The 20,663-nt window shown below is 39.8% G+C and overlaps 1 pseudogene; it reads right to left on the bottom strand.

Annotated features, from left to right (window-relative positions):
* Nucleotides 1-2,584: 2,584 nt before the first annotated feature.
* LOC130884371 (SH2B adapter protein 1-like) lies at nt 2,585-4,676 on the bottom strand (annotated as a pseudogene).
* Between the last annotated feature and the right edge of the window lie 15,987 nt (nt 4,677-20,663).

The following is a 20,663-nucleotide window of genomic DNA, read 5'->3' as shown; positions in this document are numbered from 1 at the left end:
GTTTGATGAGTTCACTGGCCCTATCCACCTTTCCTGAAGATTATGGACAGTAGGAGATACAGAGCTTCTAGAAGATGTTGAGAGCTTCTGACACTGTTGTGGGCTTGTTGCTGCTGCCTGTTGTGCTATCCTTGTTTCCCAGGGGGAAGGAGGTAACAAGACGCAGAGGCATTGACACAGACTGAGAGATTCCAATTTGAAAGCTCTTTATTATAAAAAGGTCAGGGTTTTTTTATGGAGTTAGGGAAATTAAACTGATGCAGAAACATTTTTGGTTGGTCTTTTTGAAACTGGCAGTTGCTGCTGACCTGTTGTGATTATCTAGGTGTACGTGTCATTAGTTACCATGGTTTTGGTCTGCTGACAGGTTGTTTTGGCTAATTTTGTTTATTCATTGTGAGTTTGCATGTGCTTGCTTGTGTTTGTGCTATTGTCCTGCCTCACCTCACCCTTTATTTTATTTTTATTGTGTGACCTAGTGTGCATTTTGGATTTTTATAACCCCACCATAGTGACCCACCTAGTATTTTGGGCTTTGTCCCCAGAAGGTACCAAGAAGTCAGAAGTAACGGGAGACTTTTAGGAGAAGTAGGGCTTTAAATGGCCTCCTGTATTTGTGTTATCTAAGCATGAATCATCTTCCTACAATGTTTTGGTCCAGCGAGCCCCAGCAACATTAATACCTGTAGGCAAAACATTAGAGCCACAACCAACCTTCCCATAAGGCACCACATAACAATTTTAGAGGGGTCTAGCAGAGATTTTATGTGGTTTTATACTTAGCCAAAGAAGGTGGTAGACTAATACTATGGCTTATTCATGTCGAGTGAAGTTGCATATGTTCTGATTAAGTGTTTACAACTGAGCAAAGGTAAACGAGGTAAGAACTTGTGCAAATTTTGAGGGGAAAAATGAAATTGATGATGGAGGAGCCTAGTTTGTTCCAGCAAAGACAAGGACACTGTCAGAGTCATAATTAGGCAGTCTACTCTGTGGTTGCCTGTTGCCAGCATTTCTCGCATTCCCATATGTGACCTGATGTAGGATATGTGCCGTGCCATGGGTGTCCTCTGAACTATCATAAGTTTTGGATAGTTTACATGGTTTTGGAGATGGAATTCTTTTGCTACTTTTAATTTTGCAAAAGATAGTATTTTGCATGCTTGTATGGCATAGCAACTATCTAAAAATTTATAGGTTCTTAGTTGATAATTTCTAATACCATAAGGACAACCAACATTCCCACTAGTTGTACTGATCCAGGAATCTTTTGGGTATAGGCTCTTTCCTTATGATTAACTTGCATTAATATTAAGCCAAAATTAGTTTTATTGGCATCTGCAAAGCCTAGAGCAGCCTAGGAGGATGGCATAATTTTTTATCTAGAATTTTTATAGGGTGGGGAACAGAGAGTCTTTAGTTCTGAAGGAAAAGATTATCCAGCATGCCCATACTTTCTCTCTTAAATGGTTTGTTGTTTTTCCTAGTATTGCTTATGGCAATGACTGTGCAGTCTGTGTCCATAACTGTAACTTCTGGGTCAGGGAGTACACCAAGTACAATAAGCAGATGCTGACTTGCCTAAAGGGCAGAAAATAGCTTATTTTAACAAACTGTCCCAGAAAGCTGGCTGAGCACATAGATCATGAACAAAAGAAACTCCCTGCTGCCACCTTGGCTCTGGAAACGAACCTAAAGTTGTTTCACAATGCTCTCAAGTTAGCTCACAAAGACACCAAGATTTCTATTAAGGTTTGTTCTACTGCTATTCAAGTAACCTCAACAGAGAGAACAAAAGTGTTGTGGCAATCTTTCTTTTTAAATAAAATCTACTCTGTTTCTGAAATCAAAGAGATCTCCCTAGTGGATGAGAACAAGTTCACCTCAACCATTGCAAACGAAGGCACACCAGGAGTGTGAAGTCACTGTCCAGTTTATCATTCATATCAGGATCTGCTGAGAGTTTCTACAGTCTCATGCCCAATGATAGCCTTTTTGGCATTTAGGGCATTAGGTCTTTTGACAAGCCATAGGACCATTCAAATTGTCCACATACCAAGCAAGTATGGTCTGATGAATGTGAATTATTATCCTTGTCAAGGTTCATGTTGACCAAGGCATTGATGGAGGTCATAACATCCTGTTTTTCAATATTATGGGCAGCCAAGACCCACTTACAAATATTTTCATTTCTAACAGGTACAAAGACATTATGGGTGATGGTGTTGAGCTCTTCCCAGGTTAGCTGTTCAATAAGGATATGCTTGGTAGAGTCAGGTGGGATATACTTTTTAACAGCATTGGTGATGGAGTCATAAATTCAGGAAATTGTTCCACATCCTATTGGTCAAGATTATGGAAACAGCCTAAGCTGTACTGGGGTATACAAAGCTTAAAGGCCTTGAAGGCTAGGTCAGACTTGTTGGAAACAGGCATGTAGGCCAAGCACGGATTGTAATACAGAATCAGTGTATTGTTAATGGCCAGTAAGCATGTTGAGAGTAATATTATTAAGTCCAAATCACAAATTTGTGTGTGCTTGGGTCTCTGATTCATCATCATAAACAGTGGTCAAGGACTGCCTTCAACTCAGAGTACCAATCATAATGGGTTTGAAGCTGCAAGGCTCATTGTCTGAGTACTTGCTAAAATAATGAGGATCAGGGTAGGACTGGTCATCTTCACACACCCCTACATGTCGTCCATCCTTTTTCCAGCCCTGATGTCACTGGAAGGGCACATCGTTGACAAAGACCACATCACTGGAGCTTCCAGACTCCACAGGGATGGATGCACCCACAAGTGCTCAAGCATATCAAAAATGGACTGATACCACAGATGTTGGACCCAGCACTGACACTCCTCATTCAGTGACAAATGCAGGTGCTTGACCTTGCTCTAGAAGTTGAAAGTAAGGATATATTCACCACATCTTTTCTCACTGTGATACAGCAGGAAGACACCCTGGGAGCCAGTGCTTCTTTCCAGCATTAATTGAGCAACCTTGAGTTGAGAGAGCATGCCATGGAACCAAGGATATTCTGAGAAGAATTTATCTTCCTCAGCATCCTCTGACTCCCTCTGGAACACAAATGACAATGTGGCTGCTTTTGGAGTATGCAGAGGAGGGGGATGACAGGGGATGAACTATGCCTGCTGAAGGCTCCTCCTCAATGGAAATCTAAGATGGCAATTCTGATGGAAGCATTTCCATTGAGTCAAAATGGGAGGCAGCAATGGAGGCAGAACTATGGGAGAAAGATGTTGTTCACTGATTGGAAAGGTTCCCATAAGCCCCGTGTGATAGGTGGTCATTACTATCACTGGTTCCCAGTAGCAGATCCTGACTGAGCAGACTCTGAATGATTCAGAGGGCAACTACAGGCTGTGTGTATTATGCTTTGTGAGAAAGGAAGTCCTAGGGGTCAGGGGAAGGGTCATGGGACAGGGGTTGATAGCAGGGCAGAGTCCTGGGCTTAGGCATTTCTGGAAGTCAGACATCCAGGCCTTTATATGAAGTGCATCAGTTCTCTACAGAATGTACTCTGAAGGGCATTCTACCTTAACTGCAAATGAAATCTCCTTGTCAGACATCTCTGGGGCCGTGGCTGTGCAGCTATCAGTGATAGTAGAACAGGGAATGCTAAGTAGGGGCCGGGATGCCTTGGATGGTACAAGAACTCCAAGTGATTTCTTTCTCCTCCTTCACTTTGGAGCAGTAAGTGACACTTCTGTCACTAAGGCGGCACTTCTCCCCCTGAAGTCAGCCCAGCTGCCCCTCCTCCATGACCCACTCCTACTGGATTCAGGAGCAGTTTCTTTAGCCCCCATAAAACTGATCATCTCTTCTCTCTTTACCTTTCCTGCTCTGTCTTTTAAGGTTCTTCTTCCACAATTCAGTCTCATTCTCTCAAAAGAGTGAGTCCATCTTTCCCCAGGGGATGTGCCATCCCTAACTGATCCCCTACCAACTGTCCCAGCACCACCAGAGGAGTTGGGGTTACTTATTCCATGTAGAACTGGAGGGCCTGGTGTGGTCTCCAGAGGCTCAGGTGGAGAGAAAATGACAATGACTTCTTGTCACTCATGGATGCCTCATACAGAATCTCTGGCTGAGTGACCCACTAAATGGAGGGAAAAGCATTTCTTGAACTTCAGCTTTGAGAACATTGTATATGAGGAAGAGACTGAGGAAAAAAGGTCCTCAGAAGATAGAGATGGGCCCAACACAGCCAGGTGCTGGCCAACCCTGCAGCTGTCAAAGGACAAGTTATTTGGTGGTAGAATCTCCACACCAGAGCTCAATAAAGCCAAAACAGTTGAAAAGAGTGAGCCCCTGGCCTGAGACACCTCAACTTCAAAGTACTACAGGAAGAGCTTAGCAAAATGGCCAGAAAAGGCAGCTTCTGTTCTAGGCGCTACATATGGTGGGTGGGAGTCCAGGTAGAGGCAAAAAAATGGCAGATGAGATCTAGGGTAACAACCCTCACATGGGATTCACAGAACTCTTGTCAACTTTGAGGAAGGGGTGGTGGCAGTGCTGGCAGAGAAAGGGAAGCCCCATCCTCTGTGGAAGGGGCACCATTTATGATGGACCCTAGGAGGAACCTCGGAGGAGGGCCAGAAAAGAATAAAGCAGTCAGAAGACATAGGATGAGTGGTAACAACTGCATCATGGTCAAAGAGCCAAGCTAGTGAAAGTAGCCACCATCTGAGGAAAATGTTCCGATCCCAGAAGGGAAAGGGGATTCAATCACAGTCAAACATCCAAAGTCTTTCAGTGAATTGAGAGACTGGCTGCCATGATAATGTTTTTTTTTTTTTGGGGGGGGGAGGTTTCGAGACAGGGTTTCTCTGTGGTTTTGGAGCCTGTCCTGGAACTAGCTCTTGTAGACCAGGCTGGTCTCGAACTCACAGAGATCCGCCTGCCTCTGCCTCCCGAGTGCTGGGATTAAAGGCATGCGCCACCACCGCCCGGCTACATGATAATGGTTTTTAATAAGTGGTCACATAACCAGATTAGTTGAGAAGAGAGACTAGGAGAGGAAGTCCAACAGTCCACACTCTGAAGAGCTGTCAGGACTCCTTGTAAAGCAAGAGAGCCTCAGACTATTCAAGGGAGTGGCCCCAGGCAAAAGTCATCATTTGCTCTCAGGCCACTATGGAGTCCATGTGAAGACAAGGATGAGAAGAAAAGTACTGTGCATAGACCAAGTGTGCTACCTATAGTGAGGGACTTCCATGGTCTGCTAGGCTGTGGTCATATGCTCACAGTATCTCCAGATGAAAAAAAAAAAACAAACCTGTTGGAGAGTTTTTTATTTGTTCTACCTCCTGGATGGTCAGCCCTTATGTGGAGGTACCAGGACAAAATGAATCACAATGGAGAATTTCTAACCAGGCAGACAAACGAGAGAGAAGAGAAAATGTAGGACTAGGAAAGAAAGTCCCAACTCACTAAAGACCTAGGAAATGAAAATTGGGGTCAACTCCCTCAAAACACCTGAAGGGGAGGAACTCAAGACACCAGCAGAGAGTCGGGACAGGAACAGCACTGAGATGAGCAAGCAAGAAAAAAAAATGCCCAAAAGAGGGAAAGGAGGACCCAAAAAGTGAGCAAAAGGAAAAGGTCCATCTGAGTTGGACACCAATTGTTGCAGGCTTGTTGTTGCTTGTTGTATGATCCCTATTTTCTGGGGAGCAGGGGGTGAGAAGACAAAGGCAATGACACAGACTCAGAATTTTTAATAAAAAAGAGGCAGTGAGATTAAGCTACCACAGGAATGTTTTCATTTGGTCCTTTTCAAACCTGTGGTCACTGCTGGTATGTTATGATTGTCTAGGAGGGCACGTCATTAGTTACCATGCTTTTGTCCACTGACAGCTTGTTTTGGCCAATTTTGCTCATCCATTGTGAGTTTGCATGCACTTTGTTGTTCTTGTGCTACTGCCTTGTCTCATGACACAACAAGCTCCATGACCCTGGAAGTGAAGGCTGTTCCGTTGACCATTTGGATGATCTGGGGAACACCAAACTGAGGAGTGATTTCAGGTCCAGAAGTATCTGAACGACCACATCTCTGCATCTGCTGTTTCTCTGGAGGCTGAAAATGATTCTATCCACCATGTAAAAGTGTCCACAAGTGTTAGGAGATAACGGAGATTTTTATGAGTAGGCATACGAGCGAAATCAACCTGAAAACCTTCACCTGGTTGATATCCCCAAAACTGGTACAGAGACTGACATATATGGAGAGCCCCTTGTGGACTGGCCTTACACACATCTGGCAGGAGGTGTGAACCTGTGAAACATGAGCTTAGAGAAGGGTGGAGTCAAAGAGGAGCTCTAAGAAATGGAACAAAGCTTTGGGGCCTATGTGTAAGATCTGGTGGATATCTGAAATGATAGACAGTGCCTGGTCTTGAGGAAGGCTGAGGTGGGTATTTAAGTAGAAAAATCCATTTTTGTTTTTATGCCCCCCCCTTTTATGAGTTCACCCCTTTCTTCTGGTTGATAACAGGATTGATTGGAGGGAGTCAAAAACAAAATATGTTCTGTTGAGTTACAGGAGCTGGAGGTTAGCCCCAAGATACTGAGTCAGCCTTGACATTGCCTAAGCCCACTGGGTCTTTGGAAGACTGTGTATTCAGCAGTGAATTATGACTACTTCCACAGGGAAGTCCTCCAAGTACTTGGATCTAAGGGGTCTGTTAACTAAGGGAGTGCCCTTGGTATTGAGCAAGCCCCTTCCCTTTCAGAGGACAGAATGGGTACGAACTATTACAAAAGCATATTAGGAGTCAGTACAAATGTTAGGCCTGTTGACCCTCAGCTGTCTGCAGTACTCTAGTCAAGGCAATTAATTTGGCCTTTTGTGAAGAGGTTCTAATCTGCTTCAACTGTTTTATTGGAAACGACCATGACATACACTACCTGGCAGTTTCATGATCTGTTTATAAGGGAAGTTCTATCCACAAACAGGGTGAGTTGGGGCTTTGAAAGTCGGTGGTCTAGGAAACAGGGCTGGAGTGAGCATAAAGCTTCCACAGCCTCTGGGCAAGAGTGAGAGGAGGTACCAGAGGAGGAGAGGACAGGAAGGAAGATTGAAAAGTTTAAAGCCAGGGCCGGGCAGTGGTGGTGCACACCTTTAATCCCAGCACTCAGGAGGCAGAGGCAGGCGGATCTCTGTGAGTTCAAGATCAGCCTGGTCTACAGAGCTAGTTCCAGGACAGGCTCCAAAGCCACAGAGAAACCCTGTCTCAAAAAACCAAAAAAAAAAAAAAAAAAAAAAAAAAAAAAAAAAAAAAAAGAAAAGTTTAAAGCCAGACTGGAGGCCAAGGTAATTGGGGAGTTTTCTAGAAACAGTAAGTGAAGACTTGGAATTGTGAGGGCCCAAGGAGGAAAAGAGAAGAATGACTGAGGTCTGAGAGGCGGTGGGTGGAATACATCATGCCTGGCCTGAACAAGGAGATCTTGAGAGCCTCCAGGGTGAGTTCAGCCTGCTGTTTCCAGAGCTCTCAAGCATGGCTGCCATCCACAGACAGTGAGGTCCAGCTTTTTGGACAAAAAGGTGACTGCTTGATTCGAAGGCACAAACTGTTGAGCTAGAATTCCAGTGGCCACTCCTAACCTATCTTCTATATAAAGGTGATAAGGTCTCATGGGATGTGGAAGAGCAAGGGCAGGGGTTATTAGGTTGAGAGATACTGAGCCATGGCTTGGCCAAAGAAATGAGGTCTATCTTAAAAACCCTGAGGGAGAACAACAGTCCATGCATGCTGTCTGGAGAACTGGGTGTCAGGGACCTTCCAGGTGAAGGCAAAGAGGAAGTATGAGTCATGGTGCAAAGGGACAGAAAAAAAGGCATCGTTCAGGTCCAGAATAGTAAAACAGGAGGAACATTAAATAGGAGATATTATGGACTGTTAACCACTGAATGAATGGAATAACTGCCTCATTTGTGAGGCAGAGGTCTTGAACCAAATAAGTACCAGAAGGCTTATGCACAGTAAGGATGGTAATGTTGCAGGGTGAGTTAATAGGAAGTAAAAGTTCCTGAGAGAGAAGGAGGACAATAATAGGCATAAGGCCTAGTCAGAAGGTTTCAGAAATAAGAAACTAGAGTCTAGAAGGGAAGAAAAAAGGGTCTTTAAGACAAACTAGGACTTGCTGGTGGTGAGTAGCAACCAAAGGGGTGGCGATATCCCAGACTTGGGGATCTACTGGACAAGAGAGAGTAGGAACAGGAGAGTCTGGGGTGGGAACTTTTGAGGTTATTAAGATGGGAGGAAAGTGGGATCCAGGAGAGGTTGTTATGGTCAAGATGAGTGTGGACCCCAAGCGGCTGAGAATATCACAACCAAGCAGAGGTGCAGGGCAAGCATTGTATGACTAGGAAAGAATGAGAAAAGAATTGCCCTGCAAAATTGCAGGAAATTGCAGGTCTTAAGTAGGAAGAAAAGGGTCCCATCCAACCCCATGACAAAAATTGGTGTGGGGATTGTAGGACCCAAGTGAGATATCAAAAAAGAATAACCAGCTCTCATGTCCAAAAGAAAAGTAAGGGACTGACCCACTACCTGCAACATTACCCGAGGTTTGGAGAGGGCAATAGGAGTCACCAAATCTGGACCACGTCAATCCTCTGTCAGGCTGAGTATTTTGAAGGATGGCATAGTTTCACTTACTTGCTAGTGTTGGTGAGGCTGGACCTCTATGACATAGAGGATGAGCCTGCACAGGGGCATTGTGATTTCCAGTGCCCAATGTATTATCGGCAGACAGGGCATGCCTCATAGGCATCTGAGGCTCAGGGCAATATTGTGCCAAATGGCATATGACTACATTTGTAGCAGTCTCCTGGCAGTGTTGACTTAGGCTGAACTCTGGCAGGATGGAGTCTTGTGGTTGACTTTGTGGGGATACCAGTGGCCTTAGGGTAGTTGCTGGGGCTTGGAGCATAACTGCTTGTTAAAGCCTTGTCTATTGGGAAGACTCAGCTACCTCTTCTTGGGCATTAAAAACTTTAAAGTCCATTTCCACCAATTCTTTTATGGGAATTTGGGGTCATTCATGTACTTTTTTTTTTTTTTTCAAGACAGGGTTTCTCTGTGGCTTTGGAGCCTGTCCTGGAACTAGCTCTGTAGACCAGGCTGGTCTCGAACTCACAGAGATTCGCCTGCCTCTGCCTCCCGAGTGCTGGGATTAAAGGCGTGCGCCACCATCGCCCGGCTTCATTCATCTACTTTTAAAAATTTCTTTCTAATATCTGGTGCTTTCTGTGGGAGCTACTTTTGCTCCTTTCGCCAATAGCCTTTGAGATACCAGTTCATTGGGCTGTGGTATCTTTCACTTTAAAAATAAGTGACAGCAGCCCTCTCTCTCTCTCTCTTGCTTGCTTTGGATTCCGCTTCTGGATGCTTCTATCAGACCTTTTTTGGTCATGCATGAGGCTGTTGTCTAGGACGGTGATCTGTAAGTTTTTCCTTTCAAATAAATAACCCTTTTATTAACCATAATTCCAAATTGGTGTGGGATTGTTTTGTTTTGTGACTCGCTACATTAACTGGCACCCAACGTGGGGCATGAACCCATGACCCTGAGATTAAGAGTCTCATGCTCTACCTACTGAAATGAAATGGGCAGCCAGGACCATGGTTCCAACTTGGGAGACTGAGTTCAGTCAATTATATTGAACCATGATCTCTTATAATCTGTTTAGGAAAATGGCTGGGTTTTCATCAAATAGCTGTATAATCTCTCTTGGGGCTTATAAAAATTAACGACTCTTTCCAAAACCATCTCCATACCCTGAAGGCAGCAGGGCACTATGATGTCCCATCTTTGCCAGCCATTTTGGCCTGGTTGATAATCCCAGTATGGTTTCATAGCTAGCATGGCCGTGATCCCCAAATTAATTATATTGTCCACCAGGTGAGTCTAGTCTGCATACTGTCTAGCTATTGCCTGAACTCAACTTCACTCTTTGGGAGTAAGTGTGGAGGCCTTGATGACATGCAGATCATGCAAGTCAAACCATAGGCAAAACTCCTTGATATAAACAGAAGGATTAGCAGAGAAGGAATGTGACCACTTTTCTGTTTGTGAGAGGTCCTGAAGAGAGAAGAAAACATGGACTGTAACAATCCCATCATCTCCCAATACCTCTTAGAAAGGGCAGAGAAGGGTAAAACCTGCTATGAGAAGAGACCAGGGAGAACTTAGGAGGTATTAGGCTAGTATGTAGAGTGAAATCAAGAGGTGGGTTGTGGCATGGGAGGGTAATAGAAACAGTAAGAGGAAGGGGAGGGGAGAAAGGTGGAAAGGAGAAGGAAGATGGCCTTCAACCTTTCCTTTGGTTGGGAAGAAAGGTAAGGAGTGGATTGGGGGAAGAATGTGAAAGTAGCCCCATAGGAGGGGGTTGGGTAGTCAGAATTTGGGAGGGAAGGGAGCAGTGTCTCCTGCAGCATGGCCATGGCAGAACTGTCAGGATCTCAATTACAAGATAAGATAGGATTCTGGAGGCTCTGTGACCCTACCAACCAAGACCGGTGCTGTAAGACACTGGCTACTGAGAGGGGGGTGTAGCACAGTACCCAGAAACCGTGGACATACAAGAGTTCTGTCCACTTATCCCCATGCCTGCAAAAACTTTCAATGTCATGGAGGATGGAAAATTCAAAAGTTTTCTCCAGTGGCCATCATGTCCCACTGTCAATGGCATATTGATGCCAGTATTCAGTGCACAGAGAAATTAACCATTTAGGACATATGGTATCAGAGTCCCAACTTAAAAACATTTTGTAAAAGGCAGCCCAAGGTCATTTGGTGATCTGGCTTCAAATTTTGCAAGTCTATGCTGGGACCCGAAACTTAGTGCAATGTATCTACTGTGGTAGGCTTTCAGGAAAAAAAAAAAAAAAGAAAGAAAAGAAAAATAGAAAATCTTCTGAAAACAGGATACCACAAGACAAGGCAAATCCTTGTTGCAGTAACAGGTCGGGAGCCTGGACCAGCTGCATCTTTTGCAGAACAGACCAAAAATGGCAAGAGGCCCCTAATCTCTAAGGCATTGACTTGAAAGGACAACTTACCCAGTTGAAGTCAATCTTAGCTTGGTGAAGAGCAGGTGCGAGGGAGAAGGGTGTTTCCCAAAATGTGGCCCCTGGGTCAGCAGAAGTAAAAGCACCCAACAGTGGGACAACCAGCTGAAAGCTTTCTGCTCACCAATAAGCCTCTCTGCTAATGCAATAACCAAATGAACAAAACAAACCAAATTAGAAAGAAAAACAGGTTTAATGGATACAAACATGCTTGGATGGCTTTCCAGGCCCCTCCCCCCCAAAGAGAAGACAGGAAAGGAAGACCAAAAAAACCACATGTTTGTTCTCTGGAGGGAAGTTTAAATACCCTGTGGGAGTGGTCCTGAGCATCACCATTTGATGGCCTTTCTTAGGGGTGCAATTTGGACTGAGGCAGCTCCAGGGGAGGGGGATTGGGGTGAAGAGTCCATCTGAACATTCCAAAATTTTTGGATATATGTATGCCAGGAGCCGGTGTGAAGCCTTCACCCAAGGTACCACAATGAGTGAATTTTCAGAGAGGATTGAGAGAGGAAGGAATATGTGTCCTCCATGTGGTTAACACAGCCCCATAGACTCAAGCTTCTGGAGTGAATAAATGGTAAAAAAGAGAATATCAACTTGTGTCAACATTCAGTGATTTTGCTTTCTAATCAATGGAAGCGTAGAATCATGGCTTTGTTTCCACCTCCAGAAATCCTACCAGTCTTTCCTCACCAGGATGGACATTTTTCTTTTTAAATTGTAAATGATTACAATAAATCTTCCATTATGCTATCTTCCCCAAATATTTTGTCACAGCAACCAGAAATGTAACTAATTATACTTAGGCATTTAGTATGATTAACCACGAACTGTCCTTAAATCTTTGGACTGAGGATTTTAGAACTGTGTTCATTAGAATTGTTACATTGAAATTTTTTCTGTAAGATAATTTTCTGGATTTTTTAATGAAAAATATTTTTTCCTATAATGCTATAATGAATTCTCCAAGTCTCACTCCTCTTCAGTTTTTGAAATTGATTGAAGGAGATGAAGTTAATTTTGGAAATGACAGTAAAATTCACTAGGAAAGCCATCTGGCCCTGCATTTTATTTTGTTGGGAGAGTTTGGTTAATTAATTCTATCTTCTTTATTATTATTTTCAGATGTTTACATTTTCATAGTTTAATCATGTTTGCATGTGTTTAGTAAATGGTGTATTTTTTAGCTATTCAATTGGTTTCAAAAGAAGAAAGATTTCAAAGTGATCATACAATTACTTATAGAGAAGCAAGAAAATCAATGAATGTCACTAAAGGAAGACTACAAATATGTTTATATGAAAACAAATATAAAACAGACTTGCCAATCCATGCTTTTTTCCTCAAAAAATATTTCCAAATTTACCAAATAAACTTGATTTTATGAAAGACTGTACAGCATATGTCAAGAAGCTCTATGAACCATTAAGAGAAAACACCCATAAAGAAGGAAAATGATAAGAAATCCAGATCAGCATGAAAAAATAGAGAACTCTTAAAACAACATCTCTAGAGTTCATATACAATAATATTTTATTATTACTTATGTGTAACACCAATATAACAGGGTTAGTAAGGAAATTAATATTTTCCTCTACTGTTATGGAGACTAAAGTATCATAATATCATTTTAAGAAGACAAGAAAATTTTCAAAATAAATACCATGCATATACAAATATGAAACAAAATAATGTATAAACATATAAATCTTAGTAAAGATATAGAAGTAGCACATGTAACTATGTGGACACATGTTTCCCTAATGACTTCCACGATTAACAAATCTCAATCAAATTATTACAGGTCCATGCTGTTTGAATTAGCAAATGTAGTAGGTGGCCATATTTGCATTTCCCAGCCACCCAGACTCGAACTAACCACTCAGAAACTATATTATCTGCAATACTATTTGGCCAACAGCTTAAGCATGTTTCTGGCTAACTCTTATATCCTAAACTAACCCATCTCCTTTAGTCTGTGTATTGCCATGTGGCTGTGGTTTATCAGGTAATGTTCCATCCATCATCTGTCTCCAGCGGGACTACATGGCATCTCCTGACTCCATCTACTCTCTCTATATCTTTTCCAGCCTGGCTATATTCTGTTAAGCCATTGGCTGAAAGCAGCTTCTTTATTCATTAACCAATAAAATCAATGCATATACAGAAGGAACTCCCACACCAAACAAATGATTTGTATACATCTTATATTTTATTTTAATATGCTTATGGAAATGCTAAGTATCAGCATTTAAAACAATGATTGAGGAAAATAACAATGGGTTATCCACAATATCTGATGTATAATAAAGTCATCACAAGTGTGATTTTCCCATATAAACATGCAAATTAGTTCAGAAATGAAAAAAAATAAATAAATCAAACCACAGTAACTAAATTTACATTAAAATTAAAAAACAAATCAGCATGCAAAGGGTGCATTGTTTTAATCATGTTTCCTCCAAATTTGTCCTGGTTCTTTTCCAATTCCATACATACCCAACTTCGTATTCTTTCTCTTCATACTCAACCTCCATTCAAAAAAAAAAAAAAAAAAAAAAAACAGTAATGAAACAATATAAGAAAGAACAAAAATTAGCTCAGAAAATTTAAGAAAAAAATCAAAATAACAATTAAATAGGAAACTAAGTAAGTAAATAAATAAATGTGATAATGCGATAAGTAAGTAGGTAGGAAAATCAATGAAGTTTGTTTTGTTTTAGACAAAGACTCCTGGATATGGTTTCTGCAATTGATATACCAGTGACTATCATTTGAAAAAAAAAAACTATTATTCCTTTGCACAGTAGGTATCAATGGTAAATACATTCTTGGTTAAGAGTGGGATCTTTTGTCTGTATTTCCTTCTCAGTGGTGAATTTTTTTTTTTTGGTTTGAACACTCTTGGTCTTCTACGCATTGTTACAGTCTTTGTTGAGTTTATATGTATATCACCCCAATTGTATCTGAAAAATTGGAGTTACCTTTTCTGCCTCTTATGAGTTTTCTGCCCCCTATTCACCATAGATCCTTGAGACTTGAAGTTAAGAGGAGTTTGATGAAGACATTCCATTTATATCTGGGTACTCCAAATCTCTCATTGTCATTGCCCCATTTTATGTATGTTTTGTTAATTACCATCTGTAAGAAAAAGTGTCTCTGACTATAGTTGAATGCTGTTCTGCTCTATGGGTATAGAAATATGCCATTAGTATTCATTTTATTTCTATTTTCTTTAGCAGAACAAGCATAATAAGCTTTTCCCTAGGTCCATGACCTATCTAATCTCAGAATCTTGGACAGTTTTGCTGTATTAGGTATCCATTATATCTCATGGAATGGCCTTACATCCAATTTAAAAACTGGTTAATTTGTCCCCAAACATCTGTACTGCTAATGGGTGAGAAACATTTTTAAATGTTTAACATCCTTAACCATCAGGGATATGCAAATTAAAACTACTTTGAGATTTCATCTTGTCCCAGTCAGAATGCCCAAGAAGAGTAAAACAAATAGAAGACGGGAATAGATTTTCCACAAGATTTAACTTGATCTCTCTTGGGCATATAATGGAAGGTCTCTACATATTACTACAGAGATAATTGCTCATTAATGTTTATTTCTATTCTCTTCATAATTCCAAAAAATTTTACTATTTTATACATCTGTCAACTGGTGAATGGATACTAAATATGCATTATTCAAGGGAATATTATTTAAATGTTAAGAAAATTCTTCAGATTTGTTACTACCCAATCATCATAGAACTAACATCCAGTAACTGATTGAAGCATAGAAGCAGATACAGTGATCCACAACCAAGCACTGGACTGAGCTCCTAGAATTTAGCTAAGGAGAGGGAGAAGTGATCATATCAGTGGGATGGAGGGGAACACCAAGATCATGATGGGAAAAAGTAGAAAGACAGCTGACCCAAGGTAGCAGGAGCTCGGGGACTCTGGACTGACAGTTGGTGAGCCTATATGGAATCAAACTAGTCACTCTGAATGGGGGTGACAGTTGTCTGCCTTGGTTGGTTTATGTAGCCTCAGCAGTGGGACCAGGACTTATCCCAGGTTCATGAACTGGCTTTGTGCAATCCTTTGCCTATGCTGGAAAATCTTACTCAGTCTTGATATTGGGGTCAGGATTCTGGTCCTCCTTCAACTTGGTATGCCAGGCTTTGTCTTCACCTCAAGGGAGGCCTTGCACCTTCTAAGCAGAAGATGGGAGGTGGGATAGTATGAAGTAGGAGGCAGGAGGAGAGGGAGAGGGACATGCAGTTAGTAGGTAATATTAAAAAAGAAAAAAGAAAAAAAATTCTTAAAGAAGTTAAATACTATGCTAAAATACAGTTAAATATATTGATAAAATTAAATTGATAAGTAACTATTACCATTTATCTCAGAATGATCATTCTTTGACATGAGATAGTAATTTGTCATTATTAATATACAAGCCAAATTGAGTTCATTTTTTAGACTTTTATTTTTAGAACATTTTGGTGATTATCTCTTGTAGAAAGAAAATTTCTGAAGTTATTAATGAGAATTTGATAATTGTGTGAAACAATAATAAGGTGGCATCATTGAGTGGTCGGTGCATACAACACTTCATGGAAATCAACAAATAACAGCAAGTGCCTTATCAAAAACAAATTTAAATATACACATTAAAAGTCATAAATGTCTTACCTGAAAATATAAAAATTTCTGCATGTTTTTATTTATATACTTATGAATTGTATTTAGATGTTTTTACTTTTTTTTTCTTTTGTTTTTTTGAGACAGGGTTTCTCTGAAGCTTTGGAACCTGTCCTAAAACTAGCTCTTGTAGACCAGGATGACCTCAAACTCACAGAGATCCTCCTGCTTCTTCCTCCTGAGTGATGGAATTAAAGGTGTGCACCACCAATGCCCGGAATTTTTACTTTTTTAAACATATTAAACATTAAAAATTAAAATATGTTTTAAATTTCTTGAGAAGCTATAATTGTCCCCTCTATGACTAAGATAAAGGAATTGGGCAAATATGAAAAACTTATTATTTATATTGGTTGATTGACATCTGGGTTCATAAGGGTATGTCAAAATTTTAAAAATAGAAAATCAAATAATATTTTCAGTTAACAGTTATGGAGCTAGAAACAATAATCCAGAGTGAGGTAACTTAGAATCTAAAAGACAAATACTACCTATAGGTTTTTATTTAGCTGTGGTTTTAGCTCTAAAGCTATAATAGTTGTGTTTCAATCCAAGAAGAAATTAGGTCAGGTATGTAGTATGGGATGAGGACACAGAGGAAGGAATATTTAAAAAATTGTGAAATAAAATAGAATATTTTAAAGCAATAAAAACAAAACTAGAATAGGAGGATTAGTGGAGGGGGATAACAGAACAGGATAATGAGGAAACATAGGGAAAGACAGCTAACCCTAAAGACATTTGGAAAAGCTATGGAAAAACCTAGTGTTGTGGAAGTTTCCACATGTGCCAGTAAAGGAATTTAAAAGGAATCACCATATAACAAAGAAGATAGACCCAAACTAGACATCTCTTACCACTAAGTAAGACATTTAGGATCAAGAATGGGTTATATATCATCAAGTCTTTGGCCAAAATATTCCCTTGGAACCCTCAAACATCATAAACTATTGTCAAGTTTTTGGTTTCTATCCATAATCTTATTGCAAGTCATTACTAATGAAAATAACAACTTAATAATGTCATTTTTAATGAAAAAATCAAGCTGGTGTCCAACAAAACTTTACCTCCATTGATTAGCTAGCATTCATGGTACTGGATAGTAATTAACATACTACCATAGAAAAAAAGTAATCATCAATTTCTACCAACCACACACAAACTCTGCCATATATAAGAGACCTGTCCATAGCAAGGACAGTGGTTTTGGTAAAATAGTACTAAAGCAACTGGAAGTCAATGTGAAAAAGATATTTTGACTTATACCATACATATTGTATGAAAATTAAAATGTATCAGTTATTTATCTTACTATAAAACCTGGAAGTCAAAAAACTCTAAAACAAGACCATAGCATAGATGACTAGAAAACTGTAGCTTATATTTAAGTTCTAAGCTAATATCAATATATAGTATGAACAAATAATTTAAATAAAAACAATGAATTTAAAATAGAAAATTAGTTGAATTTCTATGGAAGCCTACAGAAGTAGGTCCACTCCACCTTGCCTAAAGGTGGAGAGTTCAGTTGTAGTCTTGCTCCTTTGAGGTTATTGACAGGAGATTTGACTTAAGGTGTGGCCATTAACCAGATGTACTGATCTAGAAAGTGTTTACTTTGTGTTTGGAGTCTTAAGATGGCAATCACTGGGGTGAGAAGTCATTTTGTCTGAGTGTTGCTTTTATTGGTTAATGAATAAAGAACTGCTTCTGAGCCTATGGCAGGGAAGAACAGAACTAGGCAGGGAAAGCTAGGCTGTATGCTGGGAAAAAGAAGGGCAGCATCAGAGAGAAGCCATGGAGCCGCCCCCAGTGACAGATATGCTAAAATTTTGCTGGTAGTCTACAACCTTGTGATGATGCACAGATTAATGGAGATCAGTTAAATTAATATGTAAGAGTTAGCCAATAAGAAGCTAAAGCTAATGGGTCAAGCAGTGATTTAAATAATACAGTTCCTGTGTTATTATTTCAGAGCTCAGCAGCCTGGAACCAACAAGTGGCCTCCTCCTACAAATCACTTTGTTCCTTGTATCATGATTAAAAAAAATGTCTTTTGCTTTCTGCCCCCATTTTGGAAGAAATAACCCTTTTGGGGGTATTTAAAGATCATAGGAAATAAACATTCAGTACTTACTGGATTACCATCCTGGTACTTTTCTATATCTCTGTTATTTTTTTGTATCTCTGTTTATTCTGCCCAAAATATCTAATCTTCAAGACCCTTCCTTGGAAGGTACAAACCTGTCAAGGCTGAACACTAACAGATGTTGTCCCAATGTGTGACCCCAACAAATTTCTTCAACATTTAATACAATATCACATAAAATGCTCTAAATTAAGTTAAACAGAAACATAGTGAAGAAACTGAATAATATTTATAATGTACAATTATATATCAAATACAGCAATACAAGAAGATAACCAATGAACAACTGCAAGAGAAAAACAGTATGTGTATGATCAAACAAATACATGTTTTTAAATAGCACAAGAAAATATGATCAAACTATTATTTCTTCGGTTAATAAAATTATAACCAAATGAGTGATACCCATATATTTGTTATGCCCACAATATTTATGAGTTTAGTCATGCTTATTTATGTTTTTTGTTTTTTTGTTTTTTGGTTTTTCGAGACAGGGTTTCTCTGTGGTTTTGGAGCCTGTCCTGGAACTAGCTCTTGTAGACCAGGCTGGTCTCGAACTCACAGAGATCCGCCTGCCTCTGCCTCCCAAGTGCTGGGATTAAAGGCGTGTGCCACCACCGCCCGGCTTAGTCATGCTTATTTATGGACAAAAGGTGTGTAACTGAAATTCTTATGCATTCTTGATAGAAATTTTAAATGCAATAATTGGAAAAATTTTTAGTAATTTATTGTAAAACATTTAAATATTCCTCATGCATCAACCAATAATTCTTCTTTTGAGTATTTAACAATGAGAACTGAAAGAAATAATCTTATTAAAATATTGTAAATTTATAGTAATAATAGCTTTTTAGTAATTTCAGATCGCATGTGTGGTGTCTTCCATCCAGGAATAACTAATGTCCATCAGTGACAGGATGGATGAACAAAATCTAGACTAAAGCACAGCTATATTCTCACAGAAAACTGTTGATATGGAATGGATGGATATGAAAATAATTATGCTGAAAAATGAATCCAGACCAAAATAATGTATTATATAACATTAATGTTTCTTTAATTCATGAATATGCAAGTAAACATAGCTAGCAGTATATAGGAGGCAGAAGAAAGAGGGAGAGTGTAATGGAACTCCATAGCTGGTTTCATAGACGTGCAACCACTTTGATTTCATAGCCCGATCAGCCGAGGAAAGGAATGGTGACAGTGGAACAGGGACTAGAAATAAACCACTGCATCTCTGTGGGGAATGAATTCCCATCATCTCTAACCTAACAAGGACAGATTCTCAGCTGGTCTTTTCCAGAAATAGGTTGATATCTCTCTTGGTTATTGTCCCTATCTATGACTACTATTATTTTCTGCCAACTGCAGAAGTCTGGGGACGAATTGTGCAACTGTGTACTTTTGTCTATTACAGCAGCCTGGGTTAAAATGAAGGGAGAGTGTAATCTATGAGGCACAGAATTGTCAGGGGAAGGATATGTATGACTAACTTCATCACTTGTACCTTGACTGAACCATAGCACATTTATTAATGCATAAGTACCTAGTTCCATATTAAATTAGGACTACATTAATATTCATCTAAGATTCCTTCTGATGTTCATGCACAGAGTTGGAGACACAAATCTTCAAGAAGAGCAGATTCAATTCCCATTTTAGGCAGGAATTCCATGGTTTCACTTTGCTTTCCTTCCTGAAAAGTTCAGCATGTCCTATGAATAGGTATGTAATTTTTATATATTCACTTTCTAGGTTGTTGCAAGATTTTCTTGAGTGAGTTCCTTTGTACAACATGGATAACAGAGAAGGTATAATTTCAAACATTTTGAATGAAAGTTAATAGAACTTATGTTAGTAAAAACATCTTATGAAATTATCAAATACACAACCAAGAAACAATAATTCCCCATATTATACATTAGTATAAATTGGTGAGTTGAAAAGATTAGTTATATCCAAACACACATAAGGTTACATTGATGATTATTTTAATACCTCAGGATTATTTTGTTGGCTAAAAACTCATTTTATCAAAATGAGAGAACTAGGAAACCAAGTAAATAATAGTCATTGTTTCTTTGAGAAGAATAACTTAACGTCATTAAATTTATAATCACATGTAACACTAAATCCTTGCAGTTTATTCCACTGACCTATTTATCAAGATGATGTTGACTTGGTATTCTTACCAAAAGGAAATGGAAAAACAGAAAAAGGAAAACCAAACAACTTATATAATAAATAGAGGTTCATTTTCTCAAGAAAAAGAATATATTTTCAAAAGGGCATTTATAAACTTCTCAGTCTGTGCAATCTAACTTCTATGTGTGTTTGCAGGTCTGACTTTTTTTTTTTTTTGAATGACGAGTTGATGTGCTTTTCCCTGGGGAAGACTTTTTCTCCCACTCTCCCCATTTATCAATTGCCTGTAGAGACCTCGTGGGATTCCCCCTATCTACTGTGGCACATCTGTTGTTGTAGTTTTGTGCCCAGACTATGACCCCCAGACAGACCACCAGAAATCAGAGAAGACCAGACTATAATAGCAAGGTTTTATTGGTAATTAGCATAATTCAAGCTATCAGGAGCTTGTCCCTACACATTTGTCTGTAGCGAGTCAGGCAGAAGCTCCCGTCCCTCTGTGGGGTTAGTTTTTTTAAGGGCGAAATTCACAAACAGCCCTTCTGGGTGGTGGAGCG

This window comes from Chionomys nivalis, chromosome 11, assembly GCF_950005125.1.
Source record: "Chionomys nivalis chromosome 11, mChiNiv1.1, whole genome shotgun sequence".
Lineage (NCBI taxonomy): Eukaryota > Metazoa > Chordata > Mammalia > Rodentia > Cricetidae > Chionomys > Chionomys nivalis.
This window is presented reverse-complemented; position numbering and strand designations above follow the sequence as displayed.